We start from the raw sequence: 6,325 nt of genomic DNA on the forward strand, positions 1-6,325 counted from the left end.
CTCACACAGAAGACATTTGCATGGACTGTTCCTAGTTTGCACTTCTAATATTATCACTATTTGCTTCTTACATGTCAGCACATGGATGCAAAATCCTCAGATACAAAGGGTTTATGATTATGAGTGGTGTGCTGTAGTAGCTTTTGCTGTAGTCACGTCTGTCACTTTATGCTAATGCCTGGTATCAGCCCTTCCCCTTGTGTTCAAGCGTACGTCTGACTGTGCAAGGATTGAGGCTCCTACTTTGAGCATCTTTAGACGCTGTAATACCACGTGGGGCGTCTTTAGTCGCAAACTTCAGTTGCACCATTGATATTTGCAGCCCCAACCTAGGTGCAGAATCTCCATCAGAGTATGGTTTCCATTGTGAGCGATTAAGCGTCAGAATTTGCAACCAGCTCAGCGCCATGCCTGCGACAGTCCCGTGTTAATCAACACCAAATCAACACAGGGTTTCAACCTGCCCGTTTCAGATTGTAATGATATTTGGTATATCAATAATCAATTGATGCATTGGGTGTGAAGATAAATTCAAACTCTTATGCCGTGTATCCACTAGACGATACAATGAACGATTGAACGATAATGATATCGTTATTGTTCAATCGTTTATTATATACAACCTGACGATATTGTCAGGCTGGACAGCGGGTGCGGGCGATGAGCAACGTCGTCAACGACATATCGTTATCGCTCAATCGTTCATTATATCGTGCCATGGATATGCCATGAACGACCAGCGATGCGCGCTCCCGCTGGTCGTTGACGACGTTGCTCATCGCCCGCACCCGCTGTCCAGCCTGACAATATCGTCAGGTTGTGTAGGTTCAGGGATGAGGAAGGGTGCCAGCATTGAATGATATATCGTTCAGTGTGGGCTCAATGTCCTCTGCACAATATAATAAACGATTGAACGATAACGATATCATTATCGTTCAATCGTTCATTATATCGTCTAGTACAGGGGTCTTCAAACTTGGCCCTCCAGCTGCTGTGGAACTACACATCCCAGCATGCACTGCCACCTTTTTGATATAACAGCATGCTAAAACTATGTGCAGTGCATGCTGGGATGTGTAGTTCCACAGCATCTGGAGGGCCAAGTTTGAAGACCCCTGGTCTAGTAGATACGCGGTATTAGGCTTCAAAGACCATTGGTTTTGAAGTTATATGCCTTTAAAGCTGCAATTTTTTAACAAATAATTTGCTTTTAACAGTTTTCATTTGCTTTTGCAGCTCATCTAATTGAGCTAGAGAATTGGGCAAGGTCTCATTTTAAACCTCTTTCTATGGGCTTTCATATAATATATTACACAGCAGTATGTGTCAATAAAAATTTACAATTTTACATTTTTCAAAATTTAGATTTTCACAAAAAGCTAATTTTTTTAAGTTTTTTTTTAAAGAAAACTCTCAAAATTGCTGATACTGTTGTTAATAAATCCCCAAAGTTTTATTTTGGCATCATGATGAGATCATTTGCTACAAGAGGTTTCACTTTGGACTGTTAAAATAATGAAAATGAGAACTAACCAGGGCTGTTCATTACTTTTAATGTATCTCCTTAAACAATCCCTTTGATGTATATTATGTACAATGACACAGTATGTTAATAATAAAATATCTAAAACTTTTGTGATAATTTGATGTCTTTCACATATTTTAAGAAAGCTAACTACAGATCATTGCCATATGTTGCTGCTGCTCTGGGTGGATGGGGCTACTTTATGGGCTGGAACTGGCTGAAGGTTTCATTTGTCTTTAGTTATTTCATCTCAAAAAGGGTGTGCATTAGACCTGTTGAAGTTAACGTATTCACCTTACACAGAACATCTACCATAGGAATCCATAAAACTTTCGGAGTCCTTGGGTATGAAAAAGATGGTGATGGAGGTCCATCTCCATCACCATCTTTTTCATACCCAAGGACTCCGAAAGTTGGATGGAGGAATGTCACTTACACTTCATCAATGTTTTCTTCTTTCTGCAGAATAAATGCGTGCCACCATTTGTTGTCATAGACAGCAGTTATATACCCTCTATGGGACTATGAGCCTAATTCGGCTTCGGACGGAATAGCAAAGCTGCTCGCAATTCTACCTGTGCAGATATGGTAATACAGCAGGAGGCATCAACCCTCCTGCTGCATTACTTATCCGAGCTGCGTTGTCCAACGTAGCACCGGATAATCTGCGGAACATCGGCCGGGTAATGTGACCCATGGGGTCACGCAGCTGGCCGCCGCAGATGAGAGGAAGAGGCCAGGAAATCCCCGTCAGCTGATGGAGATCCTGGCCTATTTCCTCCCCCCCAACTGCAGCAACACGGCTCAATTTCGGGAATCAGAGGCCATCCCCGCCCCCTCCCCGCCCACAAACGGCAGCAGACTGTCAATCAATGACAGTCTGCTGACAGTCTACCTGCTGGATCGCAGACCCGTTCTGTACATGTGCAGAACGGGTCAGGCGCCTACGCAGATTCCTGATCATTACTAGCGTGCACTGCTGGATAAGGGCCCTATGGCCACAGCACTGGTCACTTGAAACGTGCAGTGCAGCTGTTTGCCAGGTCAGTCATCAAGGCTGTTTTGATTGGGGTCCAGCAGTTACTGGGGCAATGCATTACTGAGAAATAATTCCCATGAGACTCTGCTGAGGGATGAGAGGAGCATGTGCTGAGCTCTGATTAAAGGAACCCATCACATGCTCCTCTGACCCATAGAGATCAGCAGCAGCCTCATAGGCTGTGCCTACTCTTCTCTGCCTGGCCGGGTGACTGAGGCTTCTTCTTGTGAGTACAGTGTTGCTCCCAGTCTGCTGTGTCTCTCCCTCCCAACACCCCTTCTCCAAGTTGCTGCTCCTCCTTTGCTAACAGCACACATTCTCCCAGTCTGATACCCCACTGTAATTAAACACTCTGCTTTTTCATATGTGAAACACACATGGCCCAGGGACAGGATAGGTTTGGGTGGGCTTAAATTAGTGACCAATGGGCTGTTCTTCACTATTTAAAGCCCACCCAAACCTAACCTGTCTCTGGACAACTTGTAGTTGTCCAGGGAATTTTAAAAGACAAGCCTGTTCAAGACAATTGAAGTATCTTTCCGCATAGAGTGTCTATCCACTTAAGTCTGCGCTCCTGCGCAGAAGTGGGAACAGTCGCTGTCTGTAGAGTCTCATCCCCAAACACTCCTGAAGTGAAACATATGTTCCTGTAATTAATTGAACTGTAAAAAAAATAGTTTTGTCGATTTTCTTTGATTTGTAGTGCCTCAATAAATACAATTATCATGCATCACTCAAAAATGAAAGCTCTTATAGCAAGTGATCCCAACATAAAACTTTGGGGATTTAGTAACAAAAGTATGAACAATTTTTGATTTTTTTTTTCTACATTTTTTTTTTTTTTAAATTTGCCTTTTTTGAGAAAATCAAAATTTTGATTTTGAAAATTTTACAATTTTAATTTTTATTGAAACTTACTGCTGTGTTATATATCATATGAAAGCTCATAAAAATAGATTTAAAATGATGCCTTGCCCAACTCCCTAGCTCAATTAGGTGAGCTGCAAAAGCAATTTAAATAAAAAACAACTTAATAGCAATTTTTTTGTTTAAAAAATTGCATATTTAAAGGCATATAACTTCAAAACCAGTGTACATAACAGTCTAAGATTTGGGGATTTTCTTTACACCCATGGCAAGATTTTTTTTTATAGCAAATTCAATTGAAATTAGACAATGTAAGGAAATTGTGTTGATTTGATGCGGAATGACCCTCCCATAACACATCCATAAGACGGTGCATATCCGTGCATCTGGAAAGCCACTGCCCAGGAGCGCTTAATAAATTTCTGGGACCACCTGTCTTAATCACAACTGTGCCTCTGTGAGTTTACACCCTTGGGCGCTTGTGCGGTATGTTTTGTTCAAGATTTTCGCGTATGCTGAAATCCGTGAACATTGGTATTGTGTGTGACTCACTCAGGACCAAAAGGTGGTATAAGTGGGCATGTCTGCCTCTCTGACCATGGCTGTGGTCTTTAGTTCTACAGCTATATATATATATATATATATATATTTATATTTATAATAAACCTGCATCTCAGAAGAAATATGTAAAAGTTGATGCTTCTAGATTGCATCATTATCCGGTAATACCCGGCAACATGCCAAAAAGTGAAGTAAAGCCCAGTAATTTGCCTTTATATCAGCAATCAACAATAAGAAGACAATGACTTGCAGTAACACCCTGCAATATGTACACCGGCGTGCCCATTGTTCAGTAATGCCCAAATGTCAGAGCAGTTAAAATATATGGAAATGGGAGTCAGCAGGATTTCAAAGTGAGGTCTATTTTATCGTTTTATCCCCATCAATCTCACAAACGATGGGATAAAAAGCGTTTCCACAAAGGCACTTCCCAACGTGACGTGCGCGCAAGGCGGACAAACAGCACCGTGCGTCCAATTTTTTTGCAATTAGCAAATGACCTCTAGTAATCTGCCTTTAAGTTCTTACCGCAGTGTGTAAGTGTGCTGCTTGTGTTGCTGGAGATGAAACAGTTGACTATTTGAATAAAGCCCCAGCGGATGATTTTACTGTCACACAAATTGTACACTCTCTGCTCCGCCAGCGCTAAGCTTTGTTCCTTATATCAAGCAACAAACAAACAATGCACCTGCCTGTGGTATCTCCATCAGTTAAACTGCTGCCATGCGTGTGTGTGATATAACCCATATATTCTGCCAAACACCTGATTTCTAAGGGGAACGGGTGGATGTTTACAAGTCTTAGCGAATCGACCTATATTTGTTGCACCATCTGTGATATCAGTTCCTCTTTTGCAGAGCTTTTTCGATTTGCTTTTAAGACTCATGATAAGCAGATTGTTTGGTTATTATTCTCTCTAGAAGATCTGCAGAATATTGTCCTATTCTGATATATAGAAGACTGGGCCTAGCTTGACCTGCAGGCATTCTGACTACTTACATCCAGGGCTGATGTTCTGGCAAATATTTTCTTACACTGACTCAGTTGTCACCTCTGATCTTTGACTTTACCTTAATCTGTCTACTAACATACAAGACCAATTTGATCTATCTGTCCAAGACCTGCGTCTCCCATCCACGGTCAATGCCTGCTTCCATTCCCGGTTCCAGGCCCCTTCTTGGACTGTTCCCACCGCTCCCCAGGAAGCAGTTTTTATAATGGGGCACCAATTTAAAATGAGCATTAAGATAAATGTGAGAAAGCAAATAAAAAGTGGCAATCTCCATGCTGGGTCTTTCTCATTAGTCAGTGCTGCCACCCCCCCCCCCCCCCCCAACACACACCTCCCCCACAGCAGCACACAACATTTGGTCGGAGTTATGAGACATACAGTAGGGCCGAGGGGGGCGGTGGGGATGTGCCAAAGTCTGGAATGGTCACCCCATAAGGCTGCATGTGAAGCATTGAGCAGTGGCAGCACCAGGTCCTGAGATTACTCTCCTCGGCCCTGGCTGCACCACAAACCTAAGATCAGTAACCAGGTGGAGAAGAGAATTACCTTTTTGATCTGACTCCACCAGAAATGATGCCATCCTTTAATACATGCCCAGCAGTGCTTTAGAATTTATGGAGCTCTGGTGCTTCCATACATTCTAAAGCTATGGAGGCTGTATGCTGTGGGGGTTCTGAAGGGTGGTGTAATTTCTGGGAGGCCCTGTAGGCAGAGCCAGATAATAGGTCACATGGGTCTAGTGCTGAATATTATCAAGGACTATTGTGAGAAGTGGTGGGTTCTGTATGGGCATGGCCTGTGCCATGTGGGATTGTACACCCCCTACACTATCAGCCGAAATGTCGCATAAACATTGCATCAACGCAGACTGCGGTGCAGGCTCTCTTACTTGTTTCTCTCCTCTCCTTGTCTATTTCACTGTCCACAAATCCTTCTTCTGATTGTTCTAGATCACCAACTCCAGTCTTCAGGGAACCCAAACAGTGCATGTTTTGCAGGTCTCCTCACAGAATCGCAAGTGAAATAATTTGCATCACCTTTGAATCTTTTAAAATGTGTCAGTCACTAATGAGTACACATGTGCTCCAGCAAGGATATATGGAGAACATGCACTGTTTGGTTTCCATGAGGAATGGAGTTGGGAAACACTGTTTTAGATGGAAACAAAATAATTTCTGAAAATATACAAAATGCCTTCAGATCTCCCACCATCCCTATAAATGCCCCCCAGACATGCCACAAGACCATCCCACATGTTCTTTTAATGCCTAATAGACTAACCTGTATGCCCTCAGACCTTAACACATAACACTTAAATGCC

The sequence above is a fragment of the Taudactylus pleione genome, unplaced genomic scaffold (assembly GCF_031769625.1).
Source record: "Taudactylus pleione unplaced genomic scaffold, aTauple2 ptg001084l, whole genome shotgun sequence".
NCBI classification, from domain to species: Eukaryota; Metazoa; Chordata; class Amphibia; order Anura; family Myobatrachidae; genus Taudactylus; species Taudactylus pleione.